Raw genomic sequence first — 15,408 nt, 5'->3', positions numbered from 1 at the left:
ATTTGTTAAATTTCAATTTTTCAATCAGATTCATAGAAAACCTAAAACAGCAAAACATTTTTGATTATACAAACGTTAAGCAAGCAAATTATAAAAAGCTTGTCCTTCTACGTGTATGCGCCGAAGAGTTCCTGACTTCCTGACTTCGCATTTCAGGAAGATGTCATTACTTTCATATATCTTTTAAGTCTCATAGTTCTGTCCAAATACATAAAATATATAGGCTATATATAGCAAGTCCTTCGCTTCTTCATCATTCATCAAACTTAAATTATTACGAAATATATGATTTATATTGTTTTTATAACAATGTATGACGAAAGACATAGAATTTCAGTACTTCTTAAATGATATTCGAGTATACATTGGAATATTTATTGATTTTATTTTTTTTCATAAATTTTATGAAATGCACTAAGTTGATTAATATATTTACTTTAATCTCTTTATCTTTGAACTTTGATATATTTGCAAATGTAAAAAAAGATTGAAACATTGCTATAATGCAGCTAGAAATCGCCATAACTATACAAAAGAAATTTCCGAATTTTGCTATCTCGAATGTTTCGTGAGATATGCGGTCTTATCAATTATAGGTTCCGCCATGTGAAGACTGATAGACTCTGTAATGCAAGACAAGAATATTGTATACAATAGTTGCTAAAACAAGAAGATATCCAGATCGATATAATTATTTATCGATAGAAATAATTATTTAATTTTGTATCATTGACATTTGAATTGAATAATTATTCCAAAAAATTATTTCACAGATTGAGACTCAATTTAGAGCAATTTCGGAGCTTTACTTGTAAAATCTTTCCGTTTGTAAATCAAGGTACTCAAATACAAGCAATAAAATTTTCCGAAGTTGCTCTACATATATATGTGTGCGTGTGTGTGTGTGTGTGTGTGTGTGTGTGTGTGTGTGTGTGTATGTGTGTGTGTGTGTGTAACTTTCATTCTGATGTTCCGGAGGACATGCAGGCAAGCAAGATGAATTTGTATATAATTAGTCATGAAAAGTATATGAATGCGAATGAAAGTTTTTCTTTTAATTATCGGCAGGGCAATGTGAAAGGCGACGTCTGACGTCGCGGTATCGAATCGCGAGCCGCGACCCCTGTATACGATACCGCGTAGGTAAAGTAGGTACCTGTTTACTAGATTAAAAAAACCTTACAAAGTAACGGTAGCAGAGGTCTAATTAATCACTATTTATTGATACGATATAGTAACGATATTCACACATGGTTGAGTTCTGCGGGTAACTCGATTACTCAGTGACTCGACGAAAATATAACTAGAGTAAGAGGATGACAATATTTCGAGAACCGCCACGTTGTCGTCTGCTGATGAACTTACGTCTCTCCAGTGTGTTGCGCTTTAACGATTTTAATTATAAAAAAAATCTTTAACAAAACTTGAGCAGAGATTCTTTTATCGTTATTGCAAATTATTTTTCAAATATTTTAAAGTTATATTCAATGGAAAGAAAAACAATATTACAACTTTAACTTGCATTTTAAAGTGGACGGTACTTTGACTCGTGATTGTATAATAATGTTCAATGTTTATATAGAACATTCACGTGCGATTTCTACGAAATATAACTATATCAAGGTCACTAGGAGTCGACCTACAAATTCGAATGCAAGTTCCGGATATATTACATGCGAGACACAATCTGGGAGACAAGTCGTGATTTATTTAGGAAGGAAGGCTACAACGCTGTTCCATAAAAATTTGCGTTAACATGTTTTCCTGAAGCATGAGGTACGATCTGCGATTATGTTTGCTATCTCTTAGCTACACACTTGAGTCACTATGGTTACGCATTGCCCCGACCGAAAACATAAAGTGTATATGTATCATATATTCTACGTATTATATATGCACACGTATACACATACACATACATGAATACAAATTCAACATACAATATATACACATTGCCTATTTACAAAAGACCGGGTACAATGCATTCGTTCCAACGATTGTGCGGAAGAAATACTTAAGTACAGGTGTGCCTAGCAGCCGAAAATAAAAACACTGGGCAACACTGCTTTATCGAACGATAAATCGAAGAACAAAATATAAATAAATGAATCTATATATATAAATATATATACATATAAATTATATATATATATAAATATATATATTTAAATATAAATATACGATAATTATTACAGCTATAACAAACGTATATAGTTATTTTGTAGTGTCTCGCATTATGTAAACTATATGTATACATAAAGAGTACGACAGTGACGATGTTGATGATGATTGCAATGGTAAACAATGTCTTACGCGAGTGAAGTATGTATTATGTATAATGATGAAAACACGACGACGATGGATAATAGTATTATGTATATGCTATCATGTCGACAAGTCTAAACCGTATTGTATTATATTATATAAGAGTCTGTCCATATTAATAATATTAATTATTATTATATTAATTATAATAGCTGTGTTTGAAAACGAGAAATAAATTGTGGTTGAATATGAAATAGGAGATGTGGTAAAAACGAATCTGTCGTGTTCCCCTTATCATTACTTTGCGTCATTACAATGCTACTTTTCTCGATGGTCAATCGGTGAAGAGATCGACGATGAGCCGGATTTTCGCAGATTCTCAGCATGCAATTGTGATTTCTGTACTCGTATGCGGATATCGCGATTAGTACGCCACTGGCTTTCTTTCGAGAGAGTAGTCCAGCATACCCGGAGGTTGCGTTTATACGAATTGCAGCGGAAGGAACCATTGTATAATCCAAGATGGCCTCCACCTCGGAGAGGATTATTATTGGCTAATACGAAGCAAGAGGCCCCGCCTTGGCTCACGGCTCGTGACGGGATGATGTATTGGGATTTCTGTCTGTTCGCCCCTGCGCTGCAACGAACACACCGTGCCTAGCTTGCCTAGACGGTAGGTATGCTCGGATTTGCGATATTGGATTTCGACATCTCGACCGAGTGCAGCTGCAACCACATTCTTCCACGACGGACAGACGTCTTCCTTCCACGTGTCCACATGCATTCCAGCATGCCTCTCAAGTGTCAATATCAGATTCAATTTCAGATATCGCGAGCTTTACTTTGTTCTTTTCCAATTATTCGCTTGGTTTTCTTTCTGTTTTTGTTTTTTAATTAGAATTAATTTCAAAATGTCTTTTCGTTTGCGAAAGCTTGTAAAAAAATCAACACGTTAATTCGGAATTATATATAAGCACAATATGATTTTAATTACGATATTAAAATAGAATATGTTTAAATATATTTTTATAAGTAAGGATATATGAAGTACTAGTGAAAGCAATTCGAACATATAAGAGCTAACTCGTGCCTAACTTAACATTAATCTGTCAATTATTAATTATTAATTGATTAGTGTCGAAACGTTATATTACTGTTATATTACTTTACACCGATCCATCAAGAACCTCTATGATAACAACGTTAAATATAAATCAAGCGATCACATTAATCACATATATTTTTATTCAGAAATATAGAAATTTCGTTATAGAAATCAACGAGATAATGCGATAGATGTTACTTGTTGACGAAACGTAAGATGAGTATAATTGACGGAAGTCTTATAGCTATCGCACTTCCGGAACTGGGTAACGAATCCGGGTCATGCGAGATGGCGAAGAATTCATCGTCAAGTGAGTATATCTATATAGCGGATTGCGTATTTACGGTTTAAAGCAACGGAGCGCACGGTGACCTTTGCCAATTCGGTTGTTGCAGGTGAATCCACGTTGCAAATGCATGTGAGGCAACGCGGGAATCCGTAGGCAGGACGAACGGAGGGAGCGAGATAGCGAGGATGTGGGAGAGAGAGCGAAGAGAGTCGGCGGAGTAGAGACCTGGGAAGATAGAGGAGCCGGTGGGAGGATGGCGGTTAGAATTTATGGCCGCTTTATCACTTTACCGGCCTTGCCGCGTCTCCTTTAGCCCGTGAGGAGGGCAGGATCTCACGATGAACTTTGGCACTCGACTACGCTGCACTCGACGAGCGGTGAGCCCGTTAACTTTCTTGTTTACTCGCATTTCGCGAGAGATTACAAGTACACCTGTTCTCTCTCTCTCTCTCTCTCTCTCTCTCTCTCTCTCTCTCTCCTGTTTCTTCTTTTCAAATTTAACACAATAACACATTACGTCAAATGTGTTTTTCTATCTGTAAAAGATACATCAAGAAAGAATACAAGAATTTGATTTTGAAGCTATTTATGAAGATATTTGATAAAACATAATTTTACGTATCTATCTAAATTAGACTGGATTTTGAAATCAATTAAGAATATTTTTATAATGAAAAATATCCGGAAAGAAAAAAATATACATTTAGCAAGGATTATGCTAAAAAATTAAATCATACATAGTGATGAGAAAAATCAACTTTATTAATTAATTTCTCTATAAACAGGGTTATATGTTAAAAGTAAAAATATATAATATCTAGATAATGAACTTTCGCCTTGCGTGAATTAATATACGCAATCGCACGGATTTAGATAGTAAAACAGGAGGAGATAAGACTCTGTGCCTTCTAGTCTGGGGAGTCGGCTATCCCTATGCCCACGACATCTAAATTTATGTCTTTATATACTTGGTTCGTGCTAGCTCTTCGGCTGCTTGCATGCTTCATTATACTTATGGGCGTTTAACGGTTGGATTTTAATTCACTTGGTCCAACCCGAGGGAATTGTTCCGGCGGTTAACAGGAAAAGTGGCGCCAACCGAATCCACGAATATCTAGTGTAAACACATTAATAACGGGTCTCACGAGTAACTTATTGCATACACGGACGCTCCGCGCGGGGCCTCGTAAAATTTACGTCATACTACCTGTCGGCATGACGACTACAACTACATAACGCATAAAGTAACCCCCATTAATAGACCATAAATTCTATCCCCGCGGCACCGTTGTTATGTATGAGCGTCGTTAGTGTTAATAGAGTGTTAACGGCTTCTATGCCGCTCTCGATTCTGTCCAGGACGTAGGTGACGGAGGTGGTGATGTAGGTAGAAGCTTGACAGAGGGGGAAGGAGAGAATGGTAAGCGGTTGCTATAGAGGAATTCTGGTTGCGTGCTGCCCGGCTACTATTAGCCTCGTGTGCTTCTGCTATTTTGCATAGAGAATGCATCAATTTTCGGCGCTTCCCGCTCGCTGACCCCCCACTATTGCCTTTACCTTCGACGATTTTGTCTCCTCGCCGCGCTTCGCCTGGCTATCCCTACCCAATTTCCGTCGCGCATCCAACGACACAATTCTCGTATACGCTGCGTTTTGTACAATGTAAATTGTATCGAAGATAATTGATATCACAAACGCCTACTTCCCTGGAAATGTTCGAACGCGATGGTTGCTCGCTTGTCCGACTGTTTCCGCAACGTTTGTTCCCATTGGCGATGGTCAGCTTCGATTTGCGCGATGGAGATGTCTGATAATGTAGATAATTACCACGAGTTTATGGAGGTTCAAGCATCCGCGTTGTAAGGGTGTTAATGACTTTACGAGACTGATATTAGGAAATTGATTTCATATTTTTTTATTAAATTATACTTATTTAATATATTTTATTAAATAATAATAATAATTACTATAATAATAATAAATTAATTGTTGCTATTTTTTACGATCTAAATAGACGATGCTTATGCTTATTATGAAAAAGTTTGTAACAAAGTCACTTCAGTGTGACAAAACATGATTTTATTATTAATTTCTTGGTTAGTTCTTACATTCCAAATCTTAGGATTATAAGAAAAAAAACATATTAATAAGTATACCTATTATTTTTGTAAGAGAAATAATTTACAAAAAATTCTATCATAGTCGATTCTCAGGTGTAAACAATGTTATGCTTGGGTGGATCATTGTATGCTGCGGAGAATGCCGTTGGATACATAACGTATAACGGGACATAAATCAATAATATCGCTATCCCCTCTCCTTTCTTCCCTCCCTAGGATACCTCACTATCCCCGAACACCGTTACTGCTCTGCAAACCGCCAAGCGAAGCCGGTGTCTCTTCCGCAATCAATGTTCACGTCTAAAACATCACAAATAATATATAATCTCTATCGCATTTGATGATATGTTTATTGAAATATAAATTATCTAATTGCATATTGGAAAAGTATAATTGTTTGATAAAAAATGATTGATCGATGATTTCTTTTCTTTCTTCTTTCTTAGATGATACAACAGATATCATAAGATATCTTTTAAACAAACATATTTTTGGGATAATATTATTATCTCTTATACGAATGGAACATTTCTGTATATTAAATAATTTGATCCGGATGTCAATATTAAGGATTTAGATGGATTTAATCGGATTTATATTATTTTTTTATTCTAGTAAAGATAGAAGCCGACATTTGCCAAAATATTAATGTGAATTTATTTCGTGCGAGGCGCATTTCCAGGTGTTTTAGAAAGTTTGGATTCGGGTCCACGTTGCCGATATATAGAAAGGCTAAATGCAAAACCTTGTAAGGGAAGAGACTCGCGTACTCCGAGAAACTAACAAAACATCCTCGCAATTAGCCGGATGTCCCGATGACATCAACGGGGCATCCCTCGGGACCGCCAACCGTGCTACGTAGCCTCGCGACAGAAATTTCGCCGCTGCGCCACACCACCCCGACTTCAGTCCCCTACCGCTCTCTACCAGTTGTGTTGCTCCTACCAAGCGGCCGTCCGCGGCCTCTCAACGGGATTCTAGGTGACGATTGTAGTCGTTGCTCCCCGGCTACAGATATGCTAAATAATAAAAACTTATCGGATTTATGTCGTTCAGAATTGGACACGAACAACATGGAAAAGGCACGCGGCGAGAGAGAGAGAGAGAGCGGCGTGCTCGTCGAATGAAATTGAAAAGTAGTCGGGAGATATGGCTCTACCGACGAATATCGGTAGACAGACGAATGGTGTGGGAATGAGCAAGGGTTGAAACCGAGTAAGCGGGGCATGAAAAACTGCCGTGCGAGAGCTGATAGACTGAAAAGTGTTTGTTCGACGGACGGACGTTCTTTTTTTTTTTTTTTTTTTTTTTTTTTTTTAAATCTTTTGCTGCCCTTTCTCACCCGAGGTCATTGGGATACATTGTAGACGAGATTGCAAATACGTTCGCCTCATTGTTCCCTGTTAAAAATATCGCGACCTCGTGGATTCAATAAACTTTCACGAAAATCAGAGTGACGTAAGTAGTATTGCCCAGTACCGCGTCGAACAAGTTGAAAGGATTCTGCTTATATATTTTTCTCACGTTACGTCAATGTACTACTACGAAATTATACTTACACAACATAATGCTTTTCTTCTTTCATATTTCTAATTATCTTTCTAATTTTTCTACTTTCATATTTCATATTTCTAACTATATTTTTTACAATAATTTTATTGCATGAATATCATTTATCTTATACATGTTTTTTACATTTATAAATGTTTTTGTATAATAATTAGAAAAATCGTATTTTTAATAATAAGAAAATAATATCTTTGTTTTTTTTTTCAGATTCAATTATCTATCAAATATATTATTGACTTCAATAGAATCGGTTGGTCAATAGAATCCATGAAATGGATATTCTTTCATCGCATTATATACAACAATAAATGTGAATAATGAAGATCTGATGAGCGACACCAGAGATGCGATCTGACGTCTGCGACAAACTGATTTGCGATTTACCAAGTGACAACAGTTTACAAATTAATGAAGAAACAAAATTTAAAAATGAAGATATAAAATTAAAATTATTAATTTATATCAAGTGCAACGAAGTTAATCATTTCTAGTAATGAATACTTATAAATAAAAAATACTTATTTCATCTAAAGGAATATCAAAGAATGTTTATAAAATAAAATAATGGAAAAGATGCAACACTGTTATGTTTTGTCAACAAATTGATGATACCATGAGTACCATATGAGTAGTCATTCAAATATTAAATCAGATCATTCAAATATTAAATGCAATGAGTATGCACATTGATGATGAATCCAATCGAAGAAAGCAACGAAACCTAGAACAACATTACGATTAAACAATACCCCCATACTTTGTTAGTTTCAATTTATATTTGAAACTGGCGCCTTTCAAGGAGACCGGCAACCATTAGACTGCCCTCGTGACATTCGAGGTAGAGTATGATGGTTCCATCGAGTAGGTAGTGCCTAGACGGGGCTCCACCCAGCACTTAGTTTACGTCGCGATTGCGGCCCCGGGCACGGCCGTTTCCAGGGTACAGTCACGCCCCTGCCATGCGAGTACTGTACTCCCATTCGCTGGCCCATATCTCATCTGGTCCATCGCATTAGCCTAATCTGCCAGCAACGTGAAAAGAGAAAAAAAATCGGCCATCGACGTTGCCACTGACGAGAGAAATCGCGGCGAGGTGCTGCCACCTTACTGGCAGGATCGAGAAGTTGACCGGTTGTCGAATTGATTTTTTTTTTTCCTGCAAACAACGTTGTCACGCTCTTATTTTGGCTAGTAGTTGGATTTCATTGTTCGTGTATTGCTAGGATTAATATCTCCTGCAGTTTTGCAATTCGCGGTCATACCTGTTCGCGTCGGCCGGAAACGAGAATGTATTTTATTTGAGCGTCTGCTTCTCAAGCTGATTAAAATGGTAAGGAAAAATTGTGTAAATAATAACAATTCTATTATTAAATTATTATTAAATTAGATTTGAAATACAGATTCTACTATTAATTATATATCTGATTTTACGTGTCTATAAAACTATTTAGATCTTTCAAAGGTATTATTGTTTGTTTTGATTAAAATATTTGTTTAAATATTTAGTTGAAAGCTTTTAAAAATTGCCACACAAATTTCTTGAATTGTTACGAATAGTAAAAGAATTTTCTGAATGAAAATGTCGAGATAGTATAGTAATTTCAGAGTAATGAGAATTGAAAATTATTTGTACATGTCAAAACGGTTAACGGCTGACTATCAAAGTCAGTTTTATTATTTAATTAGAGTATGTTGTTACAGTTTGTTTCCATCATTGGAATCAGTTTACCAATATGGGCCCGAATTGCTGGTGATGAATTGCAGACGCTGTACTAATAGGATCGGTAAGTAATCTAATGCATGATGACAAAATTATTACTATTAATGACAATATAGAGATAACGTATGAATTACTTGTCCAATATACAAATTTGAAATCTTCCAAAGTTCAATAGAATTTATTTATCTTTAAAACTGCTTATTTTATACTCAATTAAATATTGATTTTAATGAAAAGTAATATTAAAACAAACAAAATATTATATGACATGATTATAGATATTAATGTGATATAAATATGATTTGAATGTAGAAGCTCAGAGTAGTATGGCATGTTTCATTGCACTTTCAACGTTCTATGATTTATCACGTAGTCAATTTTACAAAATAATAAAGTTACTTTATGGTAAAGATTTTACATGTGTAATTTTCTTTTGATCTTGACGCTGTCATATGCTATCTCCGAGCTTGTATCATGAGGCAATAAATTTTCTTTTCGTTTAAAAATACGACGCAAAGTCTGAAATTTGATGCACGGAAACGTACTGGTAGACTACGTTTTGTGAAGAAAAAAATTAGATGTCGGCGAGATATGCGGCTAAGTCGAATATTACGTCAATTTTCGGCGTCGTAAATTGCTCTAGTTTTCGGAAGGAAACCGCAACATATGTATATCCGCATAGAATGCACGTTGGAAGTTTTCTTTATTGCGAAAATGTCACCACAAAACGCGGTATTGTTGTCGAGGCTGAAAAGACTAAGGACTGACCTTGCAAAATGCGCAGGTAAAGTTTTCTTGTAGGCCAAGGCTACAAAATCGCATGACTTATGTTGATCGAAATGTTCAACAAATTAATGCGAGCTTGTATTGAAAGCTTTTATTTAAATCTTTGCATATTCTTGTTTAAGTCGCATTACATCGTAAATCATAAATGAGAAACATTTTAATGTAATCTTAATATATTTTGTCGATTAAAACGATTTTGCTTGTGTATTTCAAATATTTTTAGCATACATAAATATTTGTCTTTTGTTTTGAAAGATTTAATTTGCGCAATTATTACTACTTACATCTTACTAGTATTCTTAGTAATATTCTTCATTTTTTATAATACAGTTTTGTTGTGTTTCTCGATAAAAATAAATTATGAAATAATTATTGTACGGATATCTAAGTTTCTTTGATACTTAAAAGATTTTAAGATTTTAAACTGGCAGAACGTTACATTATTTGCGGTTATGTAAGTATATTGTAACATAAAGAACGAAAGGACAACTTAAAAATATTATTTAGTCAAGAAAATTCAAAGATTTTTTATTAATTTAATAAATATTTTACTCTGCTATTTTATTTGCTAAATAAATATTTCATAATAATTCTGAAATATATGACACAATTTGTTTTTTTGCTCTGGATCTATTAGATGAATTCTTGTACAATATTATTGTTCTATAATTGAGTTAATAACGTCAATATATCGAGATATAGCACCTGTTCTAACTTTATTGTCGTACGCATAAGAAAAGCATAAGATTAATGATGCCTTAATGACTACACGAACCGTTTTGAAGCATGACTGTCTACTAAAATATAACTCAATTCTACATGATGGATATTAGTTCTCTTTTACATCTTATAGAACTTTACGTGATATAGGTTCGAAAACCTATTTTCAGAAGTGCTGATTTATCATTTTATATTTAATCTATTATTCTCTAAGTTGATTGAGCAAATCTCAGACATAGTTGTATAATGAAGTCATCTTGTAATCATGTCAGGAAGTTAAAAAGTAGATATTCACGTTTAAAAGTATCTACATTTACATGAGAAAAAGTTAAAATATTAATAATTATCTTTGATATTAAAATGAAATTAGAGTAGATTACGCGTTTGCTATATTATAAAATACTAAAAAGTGTGAAAAGATTAATTTCAGTGTTATTTTGTCAACTTGATTATGTCTATATCTCATTAATATTAAGCTGATATTTAAAAAATTTCAGGATTATTCATTAATTATTCACTTTATAAACGAAACATACATACTATCTGAATAATTGTAATTCTCTTTCAATAAGCTCTATGAATCTCCAATGAATATTTCAGAAATCTGCTTTGCGATTGCGGTATGTTGCGTGTCTAAATACATTGTGCGCAGATATGTGATCAGATAACATGGTTTATGGACAATTCTATTCCTCTCTCCCTCTTCATTAATGTTTACATTTTTGCGTATACGCTCTTGTCATTATGTTTATTCCTCGAAAATTTTACTTTTCAAAATAGCAGAGTATTAGAATGTCTTTCTAATTTTATAACGCATGATAAATTAGAAAATGAATCTACAGTTATTTCATGTTTTTATGCCCAGTACATTTTTCCATTATATGAGAATATGATACTCGTATATTACATTATAATTAAAGAAATAGTCATAAAAATTCTATTAGATAATCCTCAAATCCATTTTAAATTCTCGTCGTATTGTAATTTTAGTAAGGTACCATAAAATCTTCTTTTTGAAATGTTGAATTATTATAATTAAGATCTTAAATCCGTAAATGAAAATGAAAGATTGTATTTTACGAAATAAACTATCACTAGACACATGCGTCTTTTAATTCGAGCAAAAATTTTGCTATCTTTATGTACTGTATATAAGTTTTGGAATAGTTTTGGCATGAAAGCTCTAAAAGTATTATAGAGGCACTAGATTGATTGGGTGTGAAATCGAGATAGAAACTTGGAAAGTTTCTAAATCGAATTATCTTGCGTCTGAAATCCATTGAAGCCTTTGTTAGGTAAACTGCAAAAGGGAAACGATGTAGTTCTCGTCAGCAATTAACGGAATATCTGATAAACATAGCGTTGAAACAAACTGCAATTTGCATACGTGCTTTTCTAATTATTAAAACATCGAATAGTGATTTGACAGTGTTAGAGTACGATTTCTATAGAAAGCGGCCGGTCTAATTATTATATTAATTTAAATATGCAATTTTCATTTAAAATATAAAGAAAAATTGTTATCGCGGTTCATATATTTCTTATTAAAAGTCCTTGCATCTAAAATGATTAAATTATAAATTTTCTAAGAGAAAGGTATTTAAATTATTACTAAATAAAAAACATTTGATATCATCTGTAATACATGTTTTTTATATTACAATAATATTTTGCAAGCATCTAGAAGTACAATACACAAAGAAATAAAGAAATCAAGAAATTTAATAAATTTAATAAGTTTAAAGAAATTATTTCAAAAATACCTTTAATAAAATGTCAAAGATTCATAGGAACACATTTGCGATGTTATTGAAATTAAATTACATTTGAAAAATATTAATATATTTATAGTTAGTTGTACAATTTTAAAATAGTAATAGAAATGAGTATATTAAAAAATATTTTAGCGATGTTTCATGAAATAGTTCATGCTATGATCATTATTATCTCTTGTTAAGAACAATTTCTTCTTAACGATGTTTAGATAGATTGGTTTCGCATGATTGATCTGTTTATATTATACTTGTCTCGATCTTATATTTCTTCCGTGTCTATTAATCAATGTTTAGCGAAAGTACAAGAATATTGTGTAACTCTAATCGTGACGTTTACTTTCTTCTTCTTCTTACTGTTCAGTTCACATTTCAATGAAAAATAAAAGTTTAATCGTAATTATAAGTTAGCGTTTTATTTTTTAATAAAAGAAATTATATTGTCATCTGATTAGATTTAATAAGCATTTTGCAATAATATTTTAGTGACATTTGATTAATCGTTTATATTTTTATACGATATATCAATTTGCGAATGACTAATATTGTAGTAAAGGAAATAATTTTTTAAGATATAAATTTTTAATGCTATGATTTTTAATATTTTTATATTGAGAATTATTGTTTGTAATTTATCATTTAGACAAAAAAATATCATGTTTTTAGAGTCTTGACAAATATTAGTCAATCTTACATATTGATAAATAATAAATTCTAGATGCATTCTTCAAGGAATAATTTAAAAGAAAACTTTTTGTGTGCCATTCTTTTATTATATTATTGCTATTAAAATTCAATTGTACTATTTTTTAGCATAATTTTATATATAAATAATTTTATGTTGATTTATTAATATGTATGATATTATTCTTATAGCTATATATCTGTTTATATATACGTATATGTTTATATATATGTATATGTTCTGCTTTACATCATTTTTTTGGTTAAAAATGGGACAAAATTTAATTTTTTTGATATATTAACGATTCTTTTCGTATTTACTTAATTACATGCGCAAAACAATGAATGATTAAATTATGCTGACAAAATATTTAGCAGCAAATGTAATATATGATTAATAGAAGATCAGTTTAAAACAAACTTTATGCACGACACTCTTTAACCTATTGATGATATCAAAGTTAGACAAATAAATCCAATAGTATTCTTTGACAATGAATTTCATTCATACTGCGTAGACAGAAATGAGATTTGTTTCGTAGAGAATACAATAGATCACCATAATGTCTTCATCAACGTAGAATGACAAAGTGTTATACTGAATTAACGTTTTTTGGTAATGGACTATTAAAAAAAATGAACAATTTTAATATCTTATATCGATATTTATTTTTATAATGTTTCTGACATAGTCAAATTACGTAACGTAACGCGACGTAGGGGCGGCAACTATATATACAGATATAATATTCGTAGTACCACAAACATCAAAATATTTACAGACTTTTACCGTAAATGTGAGCAGCGCGATGCAATTTTAAATATTTAGTAATACCATTATAAAATAATTCCACGCTACATACATTCTGTTTTCTCCAAAGTCTCGTTAGCTATATTAGTTGATATTTCACTATATTTATATCCTTTTTTATATGTTGATACGAAAAAGAGAACAAGCTGCGCAAAGGGCGACTACTATTAATAACCTAGCAAAGTTAAAAATGTTTACTGCGGGTTGCAATTCATATGGAACTCGCGGTCGTAACGACGGTATAATTTTGAACACTGCTTCGTACTTAACACTGCATCTGACATCTTAATGTTTGACAATCACGTTTTATCCATACATGAGAGAGAACTTAAATAATTCTTACCAAATTCACGTTTAACAAGAGGTCATATTTTCTAGTCTAGTATTATTTAAATTTCACATAAAAACATATGCAGTTTTAAAATATATTCAACAAAAAAATATATATATACACATATATATTATGAAGAAAAAGTTGTAAGACGTACGGGACGTGCAACTAATATTAATAACGTGGCAAAGTTAAAAATGTTTACTGTGTATTACGGCTGATATGAGGGCCACGAGCATGGCAGCAGGGTCCCTTGTGATTGATTACACGTCTCTACGTCTCTCCCTCTGACGGGGTGTTCCTATGGATATTGCCTTGGCACGGCCCTGCACGCTACGATTCCCCTTGCCTCCCACTTTCGTGTCTATAGAGACACCATACCGATCTATTCTATTCCCCCATGAATCAAATCGCCCTTCACCTCTACTCTCCTCTCTTCGTTATGCTAAAAATTAAAATCATCTTCGAAGAATGCGACGGAACAAAATTGCTAGCTGTGATTTTCCAGTGTTAAACAATTTACAAAGGAAAGGATAGAGTAAAATAAACGTTTTAAAAAATATTTTTATTTTTGCGATGTTGACGTATATGTTTGCAGAGCATCTTGTACGTGAGAATATGTTTTGGGTTCTGAACGCACAGGGTATATCAATTGAAATACTCAGAATAATTATGCATTTCAAAATTAATAACCTACTTATAAATTTGAGGACACACATTACATTACAATAATTATGGTAATTGTGTCAAGTAACATTTAATCGTTTTTAACTTTATTAGACTGGAATTATATAGTCATACACATACTCGAATATCGCATCTTGCGTTGAACGCTAGTTTTTGCTGAGTTAATAAACGATCTAGACACTCTAATTAAGATTTTATTATGGACTACTGCTTGGCAAAACAAATCAATTGGCAACTACAAAAAGCAATGACGTAATTGCGAAGTAAAATGCTCTTAAATATAAAGAATCTACAGAAAAATAACTAGATGCTAAATCATTTAATTAAGCTTAAAAACGCAGGTATTAATGACTTGAGAAACTCTTGTGTAATGTTATAATTTATAGTTATTACGTATTTTTTTTTTTTTTTTTATAAAACCTCGCAATTTTCTTTCCTGTATTTTTATTATACTTCGGAAAAATAATGACGGTTTTTATATACTAGTAACCATGTCATACTTGTATTTTATAGATTTGTAATTCCAACTTGCAATGTAGATAATAATTA

General features: G+C 32.6%; 1 long non-coding RNA gene across 2 annotated transcripts in view; it reads left to right on the top strand.

The window, feature by feature from the left end:
- The first annotated feature begins 2,649 nt into the window (after nucleotides 1-2,649).
- The window catches only part of LOC105428451 (uncharacterized), an 81,326-nt gene continuing 68,567 nt past the window's right edge, over nucleotides 2,650-15,408 (top strand). For both annotated transcript variants that reach the window (XR_016139335.1, XR_016139334.1), the window contains exons 1-4: nucleotides 2,650-3,680; nucleotides 3,766-4,036; nucleotides 7,556-8,678; nucleotides 9,050-9,132. This is a non-coding gene — a long non-coding RNA (uncharacterized LOC105428451). The remainder of the gene's footprint in view (nucleotides 3,681-3,765; nucleotides 4,037-7,555; nucleotides 8,679-9,049; nucleotides 9,133-15,408) is intronic.

Source organism: Pogonomyrmex barbatus, unplaced genomic scaffold (genome assembly GCF_055798465.1).
Source record: "Pogonomyrmex barbatus isolate J1 unplaced genomic scaffold, ASM5579846v1 scaffold2, whole genome shotgun sequence".
Classification (NCBI taxonomy): Eukaryota; Metazoa; Arthropoda; class Insecta; order Hymenoptera; family Formicidae; genus Pogonomyrmex; species Pogonomyrmex barbatus.
This window is presented reverse-complemented; position numbering and strand designations above follow the sequence as displayed.